At 44.0% G+C, this 15,272-nt stretch overlaps 1 long non-coding RNA gene across 1 annotated transcript in view; it reads left to right on the top strand.

Annotated features, from left to right (window-relative positions):
* The first annotated feature begins 433 nt into the window (after positions 1–433).
* Positions 434–15,272, top strand: part of LOC131752683 (uncharacterized) — a 52,279-nt gene continuing 37,440 nt past the window's right edge. The window contains exons 1-2 of the long non-coding RNA XR_010840049.1: positions 434–512; positions 8,878–8,980. This is a non-coding gene — a long non-coding RNA (uncharacterized lncRNA). The remainder of the gene's footprint in view (positions 513–8,877; positions 8,981–15,272) is intronic.

Below are 15,272 nucleotides of genomic sequence, written 5' to 3'. Positions count from 1 at the left end.
TATGACTGTTCACAGTCTATCAGCTTTTTGTGTTCAACCTCAAGGCAAGAGCAGCACAGGGAAGCACGGAGCACACCCATCCGTCTTGGCTGGGCTTCCCTCTTTCCTGGGTGTCCTTTCCTCCCAGGTCCTCGGGCTGTGACCTGAGAAGACCCAGCTGCATCTTCTTTACCCTCAGTTCCGTTATTCCAATGCTTTCCCAACCACAGGCCAGGAGGGGACTGACCACTCAATTCAAACTGCAGTGTCCAGTGACTCACCCCATCATCTGAAGTTACTCATCACTTGGGTGAGCGCCCTTGGAATCAGCAGGAGGCAGACAGGGAAACTTACACTGCGCTTCTGACAGTGAAATCGTCTTCACCGCAGGCCAGTGGAGATTCTTACCTGCGGAGCTCGCCCATAGCCCTTGCGTGACGTGTGTTATGCATCTATTACTTTACAAATATCGTGTCGTTGATGACATGATGAAGAAAGCTTCTGAAAAACCTTTGTGGAAGAGGAACTGAAAGGTAATAACCAAGTGCTGGCCTTTAAGAATGCTTCTAGATGACTTAAGAATAGCCGTGAGGCAGTCTTGCTGAAGCAATTGGAAAAGCTTAGGAGAAAGTACTCAGACATTCCTTCAACAGTGCACCTAGAGTCTTCCATGTAGCCCAAGGTCAGAGGTGACAAGGGCTGACATGGGTTTCAGTCTGGCTTTGGCTTCAGCTTATTCTCTCCACCCCACACCCGTCTTCCTTCCCCTCCCAGGGCTTGGGGCTCCGGCATCAGACACAGAGACCACAGCCTCACAGAGTCGGCCTGAGCAGCTCTCACTGCTCAGAAGGTCAGATACCCAAACACAGAGCTGTAGATCTGCTCTGCTTGTCTGATTTAAACCGGAAATAGAATTTGGTATTGAGAGTGTTTCCTGAGGGACAGAATCTTAAGGATGAGCTCTCTTGTTTCTGGGTTTTCTGGGATGGTTTTCTCATCTGATTAGATTTAAGACACAAAGGACCCCATATCCAGTGGTAAAGGAGTGTTTAACCTGTGGTGGCAAAGCAGTCACTCAGATGATTACCTTTACACACTTGCGCTTACGTGCCTATGGAGGATGAGGTTCTGGGTGGCCAAGTATTTACTGAGTTTGAACATTTTGGTGAAAAATAGGAGTCTAATCAGGTTGGTTGGTTGCTTCTAACTATACTAGACAACTTAGGAAAAGAAAATGATGTGCTCAGGGCTTTAAATTCCTAGATTAAGATCTACAGAAGGAACCAAAAAGCTCCTAGATTGGCCCTGTAAGAAATCTTCTCTCCTGTAGCCAGAGGGCCTAGACTGCTGAAAATTAAGCCCAAGCCCTCATTTTAGGAGTGGTGAATTGCAGCCCAAATTGAATTCCCAAATTCACAGCATCTCTTTTATTAAATTTAGGACATTTATTGGAAAGACATGGGCTTGGGACGTTTGGCATGTGTTTATATGAGCAAATTCCTATGAAGCTAGGGATCTTGATCCCTTAATTCTGGCGCCTCTTTGCCTTCTTCACCCCTGCCTGAGAAGGTCAGTCCCCTTCTCATGACACACCTCTGATGCCCCTACCCCATGTGCTTGCCCAGGAATATAGGCAAGATTGGTTCTACTCCTATATTTCTGGTTGGGAAAACTGAAGCTCACTTAAAATTTTGCATATTTTATATTGATTAAAATAGTACATGTATCTGTATAACCATCATTCCAGATACTTAATCAGTCAAGATCGTAATAGATGAATAGTAAATTTCATTCGATTCTAAGCAGTGCATGTAACCATATCTAACAATAAATATTAAGTAAGAACAGCTCAAGTTACAAACTTAAAATGCTCTAAGTAAGTAAGGTTATAGCAAACCTCATTTAGAATATATCTGTGGTAAAATACATCAGATCCTGCATTACAGAGAGTAAGTGAGATGTGTGGGAATTGACTTGCCCTTTTCTTCCATTAAAGGGCAGAGTTTTTTTGGAAAAAAAGATGGTTCAATTTCCTCCCTCCAAGCTGCCTTTTTAAAATAACATAACATAACACATATTTTGACACAACTCCACATGACTCAGAGGCCCTTCTTAAAATAAGACCAGACCACATTCATGGAGACTGAATCACCTCTAACCTTCCGAACTTGGTGAGGGTTACTAATCAGGATGTGTTTTCATTCCTCAGATAGTATGGGAAAGTTCTGATTTTGACAGTTAACCTACCATCCAATCAATTATTTTTTCACTGGAGCTCTAAACAAATTTTGCTTTCTTTTCTCATCGCCTCACCATGAATGAAAGATAACCCATATAAAACTGTTATTCAGTGTAAATAAGACTGCCATCTCCAAAAAATAAACGATTCCTGAGATGATTTTTAAAAAAGAACAAAGTAGCTTATGAAAGTATGTGATGTCCATGTAATTTAGGACCTCCCTCAAGTTTTTCAGCCCCAAGAGACACATATTTCCTCTGAGTTAATTATGCCAGAAGACAGTTCCTTCTGCAGGACCAGGAAAACTTTTTGGTAAAAGTCAAGCACAAGTCAGCATTTTTCTTCTGATTAAAAATTGAGAGATGAAAGTGCACACCTCCCACGTACACACCAGTCTATACTGCATTCGCATCATGCAATAGCATCTGGTTGACATTTGCGGGATTCTGCACAAAAGCTTAAAGACCTGTGTGTTTAAGCAGAATAGCTCTAGCGTAGCAGGACAATGAAGCTTAAACCTGAACTTAGAAGACCTGGATTTGAATCTTTTTTTTCCTGCCAGACTGTAGCTCTCAATCTCTTTATTTGAAAAATGAGGATGAATAACATTGACTTCTAATGTGCATAAAGCAGGCTTATACATGTGGACATTTCTTCAGACTTTAAGGACTGTCCACTTGGTCGATGTGATTGCTATTAATACCAGAGGATCCGGAGCTATCATGACTAACTGGCCTGAACTCCAAAGGGACTGCTGTCTTTCATGCACTGAGTCAGAGTTTCCTTAGCGACGGGGCCCAGAAGATAAAGAATTGTAATCGCTTCCTGTGCATGATGGCTTTCCCTCAATCGTACAATGAGTAACATTTATATCACTCATTTTTAAGCCCTGGCCTACTTGAGAGCCCTGATTCCCCCACTGTTCTGGTTAAATCAGCCTCAGAATAGTGGCTTTGGCAGCTCAGTGCCTGCGCTTCAAGGCTCCCTAGCCCCTGGTCCACTCCCCCAGCCACACTTGAAGACATTCACACTTTGAAGGCAGATCTTCTCTCTGACCCCCTCCCAGATACCCGACAGATTAAGTCACAGACCAGAGGAGAAAATGCTGCCCGAAATAGTCATCCTCCAGATGTGCCTGTGTTCAGGGTCGGCCCCGGATGTCACATCCTGGTGGGAAATGACTGTGTGTGTTTTGTTCGCATTCAAGGCCCTGTTGACAAAGCCGTGCTGCAGGTGTCCCCCTGAAATTGTCACACAGTGACCTTCCTTAGTCAAAAAGCACCATAAATATTATCTCGGGTCTCATCTCCTGTGCACATCTGAGAGTTTTGAAGAGGTCAGTACCCTGTTTCGCTGAGTTTTTAAAATCTCACCCTGCGGGTCAAATTTTAACAAGAACTGTAATAACAGCGATCCCCTGTCTGGTGCCAACTTCCCGGTCTCATGTCTGGAGTTTTTAATAGAGGGGCATCTTATCTGACGATCCGGGGTGCTGATTTCCTCTCCTTTCTCTTCCACCTGCCCTCCCCCACCTCCTGCCACCCCCCCATTTATGCAATTAAAGGAATCAGTGGGCATTTCAGCTCCCTTTTCCTGGAGCAAACTTTTTTTCACAATCCTAACGTACTCAATGGAAGATTAAAAAAAAAAAAAAAAAAAGCTGAAGTACACCACACAAATACAAAGTAAATAAGTAAATGAAGAAAGGCCACTGTGGTTGTCGACAAGGATGCTGGAACCGAGATAGGGCCAAGCCCAAGGGGCCACATCTGGGAGGCTGAGTGTGTGAATGGGGCTGAGCTGGCCTCCCACACAACAGGAATTCCTCCAAAACTATGTGCTCTGTATGGGAGCACAGAAAAAAAAATGTGTTTAGAATATCACTAAGGAAACCCAGATACATTATCTTTGCCAGAGCACAAAAGACAGTTCAGTTAGTGACTGACTCAAAATGACTAGAACAGAGAACACGCGTTTAATGATGCTGGGGAAACAGGGAGGTAGAAAAAAAGGATGGCCGCGTTCTTTATGCCCAAACAAGAACAAGACGCCTTCCTTTCCCAGCACCAGGAGGCTTTCTGCTACACTTGTTCATGGCCCTGGCTGTTTGCAGGCAAAGAAGAATGAAAAGAAAAGCATTACGGTCTTTCCACTCAAAAAGGTTGCGGCTGTCATAAATTTCCCTTTCAAATATCGTGTTGTTTTTTCCTGCTATTACACCTGTCAATGCATTTTGTTTCAATATGGAGGACACAGTTTTAAGAGTATACTTTGACCCCAGAATTTTGAGAGCATGTTTTGACCTCCACTCTTTTTTTTATTGGAGTTTAGTTGCTTTACAATGTTGTGTTAGTTTCTGCTGTACAGCAAAGTGAATCCACTATACGTATACATATATCCCCTCTCTTTTGGATTTCCTTCCCATTTAGGTCACCATAGAGCACTGAGTAGAGTTCCCTGTGCTATACAGCAGGTTCTCATTAGTTATCTATTTGACCTCCTCTCTTATTCCAACAAAACACACTGTGTGTGCACTGGTGTGTGTGTGTGTGTGTGTGTGTGTGTGTGTGTGTGTGTGTACAGAGTCCTAAGTTCCATGGAGCATTTTAGTTCCATTTAAATTCCAGTTAAATTTTAGCATTATAATAGCACAGCCAATTCCTGTCTAAAAATAGGTTGAAATGTGTTTACATTTGTGAAGTTTGGGCAGTGATAACTCCATGTGCGACATCTGTTAACAGATTACCAGCCATAAAAAGATGGCAGAAGCGATGGTTTCCTGCAACACGATGACCGCCCTGCTGTTCGCAAGGCACTGTCGCTCCTGCTGCCTGGGTGGGCCCGACTTCATATGGTCTCCCCTCAACTTCTTCTTCACGCTCTCCTGCATTATTTCCTCTTTTGCTGTTGCATTTTGGTAGCAAAATTAAAAATTCAGGCTATTGAAATATAAATCACTTTGTTATAAAGCAGAAACTAACACACCATTGTAAAGCAATTATACTACAATAAAGATGTTAAATATATATATATATATATATATATATATATATATATATATATATATATAAAGATATGATTCTTTTTAAAATGGTCAGCATGGAAGAGTCTGCAATTGGCTTCTTAATCTTCAGCAAAATGACTCAGCTCACCCGAGTGAGGATCCCACACACCAAGGGAGGAATGTGAGCATTAGAAGTGATGGGGAAACTTTCTGTGGGCTCTTACAGTTCGTTGCTTGAAAACTTTGGCCCTTTTAACACACAGTTGTACATGGACATATCTTCACAGATCACACACATACTTTTTGATTTGATTGATTTTTTTTTCTTTTCTGGCTGACGGCTTAAAGCAGATGTGGTTCTAGGAAACCAGTGAATATCCCCTGGGACTCAGCAATGGCCCAGACCTCAAAGCCACAGTAGAAACATTTGGCTTTTGTAACTGAGACACCTGGAGATCGATCTACGTTATCGGCATGAATCACCCACCACCTGGGTATAAAAGAAATCAGCACCTCAAAGTTTTTAAGCATAGGCATAAAATTAATTCAAATTATCTAATGTGAGGGCTGAAGACCGAGTTAATAATTTTTAAGAAAATAAATAAATGAACCAGGACAATAAGACAAATTCTGCAGATGATAACAATTGCAAATAAGGGATTTCAAGACATTTAAAAGCCTTGAACTGAAGACACTGTCTGTTTTCATTAACCCATTCATTTTAAAGTGTATATTAAGCATCTACACTCTAACAGCTACAATACTATTTGATACTCAAACACACATTGTTTAGTCTAGGAATTGCAGTAGATAATTCTGATACCCTCATTAAAAGTCTAAGTTCAATATAGCTAGAGGATAAATTCCAGAAATTAAAAAAAGACACATTTTGTTTATAATCATGATCCATGGATTATAAAGGTGGTAGTTACATTATCTGAAGAGAGACATATCATATATCACTAGACAGACAAGAGGCATAGTCTGACTTGGAGAAAAACTGAACATAGAGCAAAGAGAAGCACTTTTTAATGGACCTTCACAGTACTCAGTAGTCACTGTCTGAATACATTTGAAATAAACTTCAGATAACACTCTTCATATTAAAGACCATGCAGAACAGAGGGTTTTATTACCATGCATTTAATGGCATATAATTGTAAAATGGAGAATTTATACCAAAGCATTAAAAAAATACCACTGGTTAAAACTGTATTTCCTATGAAAAATATAAGGCACAGAGTCTCAAGCAAAGATTCACTCCAGATTCTTTAGTTCTGACTTTAGTTCTTCTGAACTAAGAATTTTTAGTTCTTCTGACTCTGACAACGTCTTTTTCTAGATTAGAACAAAAAGTACTCAGACAGGCATAGGCTCCAAAATAAATAAATAAACATATAATTAAATAAATAAGTAACTTTTAAAAAAACCCCACAACTTGATTTCATTATTCTACTTCAGGCAAAACCAAGATTTCAATATAAATTAACGCTGCAGAGCAGTCCAAGAATTAAATAGGCTTTTCGTCACCCATCCTTCCTCTCCCCTGCCCAGGTTTCTGACTTTTTATGAGTATCTATTTTTACATTTGAGATCGGGTGAATTTTTATGAGAGTCTATTCGTATAAAATAACAATAAAGATCAGTACCATAATCTACAGCAGTTAATTTGGCATTTATGATATAAAACTGTCTGCAAAAAAACCCACCTCTAACCAGTACAAAAGTGTGCAGCCTAATTTACAGCTGCAGTGATGGCATTTCTCTATTAACTTGCAAGGCAGCGTTTTTCTCCTCTGAGGACCTATATTTTAGCCGGCTTGTTTTCGGATGAAAGGAAAATGCATATCTGCCATTTTATAGCAGGCAAAGAACAGACTTCTAAAGGTGGGAGGGGTTAATATCAAGGATGATAATTTCAGGTACACTTTATATATTATAATAATATAAAATTAAGTTTTGCAGAATGGATAAAAAACAGACACAACTCATGACTTTCTATGTCAGACTGACACCCCCATTACCTATAATGCATCATTATAAAAACGTCCTACAATTTCTGTCAATCTGAACAATCAGAACACATATCACTGAACACGTGTATTCGTAACTCTCATTTAACTCAAATCGCATTGTGACTGTCATTTAAAAGTTAGACGATATATCCTAAAATAATATCAAAAACTATTTAACAGCCATGATGGCGGAGGCCATAGAAAAGCAGCAAAGATACGCAGGCGTGAACTGGCTGAAGGTTAGTCCTGCTGCCACCAGCCTCGTCCTCAGATGGCTCTTGCAGCCCACCTGCCTCGGGAACGGTGCTGGGAGAAGCAGGAACGTGGCCAGATGCCGGCATTCAAGGCCTACTGCAGCTGCTGTCGGCCCTTTATTCCTGGACAAGTAAATCCCTGAGATCCAGAGTAGAATCTTCAAGTGGCTGATAGGAATAGGACACAGCTCACAATGTGATAAGCAGAATTACATCATCTTTATAACATGCCTGCCTGTACTAAGTAGCAGGAAGGTAAAGTCAGCAGAAACAAAACAAAACAAAAACAAAAACATGAAACAACACCCACCATCAGGTTTAGAGCTCTTTACTGTCCCCTTGTTCAGGCCCTTCTGTGCTCCCCTCACACAGCTGCGCACGGCCCCTATTCCACATGTCAGTCCCTCGGCAGGATTGCCTGCGGTGCAGGGGTGCCCAGGCCAAAGCCCGAGGCACGCAGTGCTTAGGGGAGCCGTTCTGTTTGTAGTCACCACCGGCCACTCTGCCGGGAGTTCCCAGGTGTCCTCCAAGAAGGGAAATCCTAGGCTCCCGGGATGCCAGAATCACCCTGGTCCACAGCCAGAACTGGCCATGAGGATGGAAATAGAGTCGACCCTCCATATCCGTGGGTTCCACATCCACAGATTCAACCAACTGCAGGTGGCAAATATTCAGAAAAAAATCAGAAAGTTCCAAAAAGCCAAACTTGAATTTGCCATGCACTGGCAACTATTTACATAACATTTCCATTGTATAAGGTGTTATAAGTAGTGCAGAGATGGCTTAAAATTTACGGCAGGAGGTGGGCAGGTTACATGCAAATACTATACCACTTTACATAAAAGACTTGAGATACTGGATTTTGGTATCTGGGCGGGGTGGGGGAGGGGAGGTCTCATTACCAATCACGCTTGGATACTGAGGGATGACCGTATACCTTGGTTTTATTGTAAATTCTATCCAAAGACCCATAAGTAGGATTTAATCTACACTACTATTATCAGCTTTGTCTAATCTACCATATGAAACAGTGGGGCCTTCAGGGCTTATAATAAGGCTAAAATTTGCTATTAACACAAGTACTAGGGATAGGAATAGCTCCAGTTTTATGGGCTTTCCTGTCTCAGCTGCAACTACTTGGCTCTGCCCTGTGATGTAAAAGCAGTTTAGACAACATGAAAGTGATTGAGTGTGGATGCATTCCAATAAAACTTTATTTACTTGCTTCCAGGAACAAGATGGGTAGTACTTGGCCCCTAGACTGTGGTTCACAGCCCTCTGCTTTGGGAGGGTGAGCTCCCTTGGCTTTGGCATCTGTAGGTACTGGGGCTGGCATGGGAGGCCACAGTTAGCTGCTCATCAAATGTCTTCTTCCCCCAGGACCAGAACTGCTGCCATGCTCAAGGCCCCGTCCACTCTGCAGTCTGGGATGGTGGGGCACCAGCCTTCAACCCTGCAAATGATGAAATGCCCTGGGATGGTTCTCAAGGTAGGGTTCCCTGGACAAGCAGTTTCCGCAACATAACTTGTCAGAAATGCAGATTCTCTGGCCCCAACCACCCACCCCCAAACCTACTAAATCAGGAATCCTAGGTGTGGTCCAGCCTCTAGAATGTGTGATTTCACAAGCCCTCCAGTGAGTGGGAATGGGGAGAGTGGGCCCCTCCCGGTGTGCGAGGGACAGAAACCGTCCTGCTCTCAGTTCTCGGAGTAGATGGGGAGCTTCTGCTCCATAGCTGGGTTTTACCTTCTACACCTCCTGATAAAGGTTTCCTTAGGAAGCTCCGAGGGCCATCTGCGCTGTCCTCAGTCTGCTTCGCGTGTCCGGAGCGTTGGAAACACGCTTTCATGCACGTTTCTGAGCGCTGCTGTCCGGGTGGGGCAGGGCCAGTTTTCAGGCACCCGCTCTTCCTGCAGCACAGGCTTTGGGGACTGACGGAGCCCCTGAACTCCAGTCGCTACGTGTCTCCACGTAGCCCCTGCAGTATCTGTATTCAGCAGGTGTTCAGTAAGTGTTTATGCAACAGATAAAGAGCACGTTCCGTGTGTGTTTTCAACTCGGGGCCTTTCCAAGACAACAGCTTTCCGTAAAAGGTTTGGAAAGGTGTGTTCACGCGGTGGGGTGGGGGGAGTGTGTACACCCGAGTCGCCGTGTCTTTGAGGTCGTGTCCTTCGTCGGCATCCCGGGTGCCCCACCAGAAGCGGGGAGCTTGGTGTGAATCCTCAGAACACACGGTAAAGGGGCTCCCCTTGGGGCCCAAGTCCGGGAGCGGAGCTGCAGGCGGGGCGCCCCCGCCGGGAGCCTCCTGGGAGCCTGGCTCTCCTGCCTCCTGCACGCCGCCGCGGGGACACGCCCCTCCTGTCCTGTATTCGCAGTCGCTTCATGGGAGGACATCGTCACAAGGCTTCATACCTGGCCAGTCTCTCCCAGGTTAGGAGGGAAAAAGACAGCCTCCCTCGGCTCGGTCCCCCTCTCTTGTCCAGCCTCGGGAGAGATGCCTCATCCTCTCCCCCTGCCTCGCCCCCAACGTGGTGGCTTCCGCCCCCAGCACCCCGACCAAAACCGCCTGTGGCATTGAAACGCGTCTGCCCAGGTCACCCCAGCTCCCGCAGCGCCCGCCCTGGGCCCAGCTCTGCCCTTCCTCCTCTTGGCTGTGTCATCCCTCCTGCCCCCAGGACACCTCTCAGAGGCTTCCCGGAGCCCCCTCTCCCTTCCCGGCCGCCCCAGGACAGTCCCCTGTCACCCTCCCTATGGGATCCGGATGTTCTGTCCACTTGAAGCCGGTCCTCTGAGCTTCAGAGTCAGACGCCTCACTTGAACGTCTCAGGGCCCCTCAAACCGCAGCTCCCCAGACGTAATCGTAATCTGGCGTTTCTGCCTTCCTCCCTCCACTCGATCCTCCCCACTTCCCCCACCAAATGCCCTGGGTTCCGAAGCCGCTCTGAGCAGCCGCAGCTCCCCCGCCCTCCCTCGGGCCAGGTTCCATCAGGCTCTCCATCCAAGGCCGCCTCTGCCGTCAGACCATCAGGGTTTGCGCCATGTGTTCAGCGCAGCTCTGTCTCAGACTTAACTGTGACTCTGAGAAAACAGGGATATTGTTTGTTTTTGTTCACCACTATATCCACATAAATTGCATATTGGTTAACAGTTTAAAGATATAGATTACAGATTTTTTTTCACAGCTGAAATGCCTTTACCGTTCTTGCTAATTATAAAGAAATCTATACTTAACATGAAAAACAAAACGTCTAACAAACACACACACAGAAGTGTAAATTCAAACATAGACACTGCCTGTCACCCAAAAACATGCCACCTCTCAGAAAGAATAACTGCAGACTATTTAATTTTTATACGCCCAGACGTGTGTGATGCACTGACATTTATAAATATTATAAAAATGAGATCTTAATACTCATAATACTGTTTTGAAACCTATTTTGTTCTCCACTAGATTGTGGTGATAATAACACAAGTGCATATATATGTCTAAACTCACCGAGTTTTATACATTCATTAAGTGCATTTTTGTATAACGGTTATACTTCAATAAAGCTGGGGAGAAAAGGAAAACAAAAACAAACAAAAGAACATTATATATATAACCATTGCAATTCAGATGCCCTGCAGGTAGATCTAATTCATACTGTAGTGGCTACATACTATTCCATAATCCAGGTGTGGTATAATTTATTTTTACCAATTACCTGTAGATGGGCTTCTAGATGGTATATTATATGTTATACATATAGAACTGAAAGAACCTCAGAGTAACATTCTAGTACACATTCATTTTTTGTGGATCTGAGATCACCAAGTTAGTCTGTTCTTTTCCTGAATGAGTTTCCTATGTCTGGATTTCTCCATCAGTTTAAATATGCACATATTTTTACTTTGCAACATGTTTAAAATCAGGATGCGAGTTGCAGCAGGTGGCGACTTAGATTCAGTGAAATGTGGTACTACTCCTCTGTAAGCCATCAATAAACATCCTTGTTTGTCAGTGTGAAGATCTCCTGGAGAGTCATAAATATACAACTGCTCACGGGAAACCAGGGCAAGGTGGTGGAGCCAGGCATTCTGTCATCTCTCTCCCAGGGGACTAGATACCCACACCCTGTTCCACATCAGAACCCATTTGTCACCTGGGCAGAGAGACGCCATGTAGATGGAAGGAAATCAAGGAATCTTATAAAGGAAGAGAGTTCCGGGGCTGCAGGGCTGAACCAGGCTTGCACTGTGCTCTTCAGTGTGGGATGTTGGCTCTAAATTCTCCTGTCGTTGGCTCTTTTCTTTGGCTTTGTTAGATTCGGCACAGTAAGCTGTTAGGCGGAGTGTCACGCCAACCAGTGTCAACCCACGCCTTCTTCTTGGGTTTGATTTGCATTTAAGACTAACACAGTTGTTCAGGCTTCCAGAGGAGAATTATCAGGCTGTGAGGTCCTCTGAGATAATATTTATCAAACTGTCAGCCCGATTCCAAAGTGGAAGTCAAGATCCAAATGGTATTGTAGAATCAAAGTCTTTACAGATAAATAAATAAATAAGGCAAAATAGCAAATAGTGTGCGTTTGCAGACTAAGTTGAACTCTAATTAGTGAAATTATAGTTTGGTGTTGTAGTGGGTGGTAACGGCACTGCAGAATTAAAAGCTGTTTCACACTGAGGGTTCTAGTCCACAAAGCTCGTGAACCAGCGCTGTCCACCTAGCGTGCTGCCTGCCTGGGGCTGGCTTTCCCCCTTCTCGTCCTCGGCTGCCTCTGCAGTGTTCAGCCTCTGCGTCCAGCAGGCTGAGGGCGGCCAATCCCCTGCCCCGCCCCTTCAAGTGGGATGCAAGAGAAACAGGAGAACAAGTGCCCGCTGTATCCCTTGCTCATTCCTCCTTTTCTTACATGTTTCAAAATAGCCCTTTTATTCCATTTGTAGAGCTAGGTGAGCAAAAGCCTCGGGGTGCTTGAGGGCTGCTGCTAATTAAAAGAAAAATCCCTTTTCCCCACTCTTAAATCTCTTAACTCGTTTTTCCCAAATTTTTACCACAAAGGTTCTTAAACCTATCTGGGGTAAGAGTCCTTGCAGACTCTAGCGAAAAATGCGAAGCCCAGAGAATACCACAAAAAAATTGACTTACGGTTTGAGGCTCTTTGAAGCCGGATCAGCTGTACATCTAGCTATTGGATCCATGAGAATCCAAGGTTACAAACATCAGACTATTAAATTATCCATGCATCAAATATGAGACAGAGTCAGAGGGCAATACATTAAAAAAAAAATAGATATGCTCTTAGGGCACCACTTTTCTTGTCTCCTCATTCTGAACACCAGCATTTTACCTGTAATTTTCAAGTTGAATTCTGCCTTGATCCAGCACAATACAAAAGTATGTTCTTAAATTTGAGGTATTAATATGATATTGAAAGAAGAATTAATGGAGTTTCCTGAACTCACACTACAAAATAACTTTATCACTTTTTTTTTTTTTTTCTTTTTGCGGTACGCGGGCCTCTCACTGCTGTGGCCTCTCCCGTTGCGGAGCACAGGCTCCGGACGTGCAGGCTCAGCGGCCATGGCTCACGGGCCCAGCCACTCCGCGGCACGTGGGATCCTCCCGGACCGGGGCACGAACCCGCGTCCCCTGCATCGGTAGGAGGAGTCTCAACCACTGCGCCACCAGGGAAGCCCTACCACTTATTTTAATTGTGCTTTGCTATAAATGTAATGACTGCAATGATATATGGTACATATTTGATATTAACTTTCATTTCTTCTTATTGAAGAATTGACAAAGCAAGTACAGGTGTGGTTAATAGAAATGTCTCTAACCTTATCTAGTCTAGCTTCTTCTATTCCTTGATTATTTTCTTTCCGTGTCATTTAATGATCCTCATTTGCACCCCAAAGGCATCTCATTATATCAGAGATTCTGGTATTAATTGCATAATATCATGAATCACACTGTCTGCAACAGATCAAAACCAGACAAGGTAGAGCATTTCCATGAGATCCCCACATTTCAAGTCATTCAGTTCAGGAATATAAGATTGCCCTTTCTCCTTCAATGAGTTTCTGAAGCCACCGGTTACCCTTTCCCAAGAATTGTTCTTTTACCTGGGCTTTGTTTGTATGCGTTCACATTTAGATTGTGGGGATGTAATGGTTAATTTTATGGGTCAACTTGACCGGGCTGCAGGGTGCCCAGATAGCTGGCTAAATATTATTTCTGAGTGTGTCTGGTTAGGGATGAGATTAACATTTGAATTGGTAGACTGAGTAAAGAAGTGTGGGTATCATCCAATCCCTTGAGGACCTGAATAGAGCAAAAAGGCAGAGAAAGGGCAAATTTGCTCTTCGTGCCTGATTTACTTACTTGAACTGGGACATAGATCTCCTCCTGCCCTTGGACTGGGACTTACCCTGTGGGTTGCCCCGGTTCTCAAGCCATCGGCTATGTCACCGGCTTCCCTGGGCCTCCAACTTGTAGATAGTAGATCAGAAGACTTCTCAACCTCCACTATCACATGAACTAATCCCTCATAATTAATCGCTTTCTATGTATCTACATTTGTCCTATTAGTTCTGTTTCTCTGGAGAACCCTGAATGATACAACACTTTTGATATTCCTAGGAAATTAGAAAACCCTGCTAATTTCTTGTTGCATAAAATGGATACATTAGAACATTCTGATGAACAAATTATAAACAATAGAGCAAAAGCTTTCACACAGATTTACCTTTTCTCCCTTAAAAAGTCTCCTTGATGTGATCATTAAACTTATGAGAATCCCGGGAGTAGGGTATCAGTCTGTCAGACATTTTTACAAAAATCTAGTGCCTCACGAGAGGATGGGAGGGTAGTAACAGATGAACCAGAGCAGGAGTTTTGCAGAGAAGAGAAACTGGAGAAGGATGCAGAAGCCAGAACAAGTGTCAGCACCCTCGGTCTAAAAACAGCCATCAGTGACCAGAGGAAATGACAAGCTGGGGAGAAGAAGGAAGTTGTCCTGGCATGGGCTTTTGCACCCAGCACCGCCCTCTTCATTTTCACAGTGTGGAGGGAGAGGGTCCCGCCTACGCCTCGCAGCCTCCTCTGCACCCACACCCGCCTCGTGACGGTTGCTGCCCAATACCGTTGACCTACACACAGACCCCAGGGTCAGATGTGGGTCAGGAGAGGCCACTAGAGGCTGCCCCACCACACTCCTGCAGAAGGAGTCCTCTTCAGCTGTCCAGTGTTAGACTCCTAGTCCTTTTTTCTTAAAAAACAGAAAAGCAAGGAATTTATGATTCACAAAGACAGGTAAATAATATGGATATTTCAGGAAAACTGTTGTATCTAAAGAGAAGGACCAAGATGAATAAACAGAAGTGGGAACCTGGAGAAAAACAAAGCTAATTCAAGGAACAGAAAATGTAAAAGAAAGAAAGAAATAGGAACTTCCCTTGTGGTCCAGTGGTTAAGACTCTGTGCTTCCACTGCAGGGGGCACAGGTTCGATCCCTGGTTGAGGAACTAAGATCCCGCATAAATAAAATAAAATAAAGTTTTAAAAAATAAATAAATAAAACAAGATGGAGATAATGCAGTCGGTATTTTATGCATAAAAAAATTGCTATGAAAACGAACAGGCCCGACCACTTGGGTCCATCCTCAGCACTGTCACCTTTCTTGTGCCTCACATGCAGCCTGGTCACTCCCCTCTGAAATGTCCCTCACACCTTTTCCTCCTCCTCATCTCTCCTCCCCAGCTGTCATCCCACCTCTCGCTGGCCGCTGTCAGCGCAGC

The sequence above is a fragment of the Kogia breviceps genome, chromosome 3, assembly GCF_026419965.1.
Source record: "Kogia breviceps isolate mKogBre1 chromosome 3, mKogBre1 haplotype 1, whole genome shotgun sequence".
Classification (NCBI taxonomy): Eukaryota; Metazoa; Chordata; class Mammalia; order Artiodactyla; family Physeteridae; genus Kogia; species Kogia breviceps.
The sequence above is the reverse complement of the archived record's forward strand: the minus strand, read 5'-3'. Positions and strand labels throughout refer to the sequence as shown.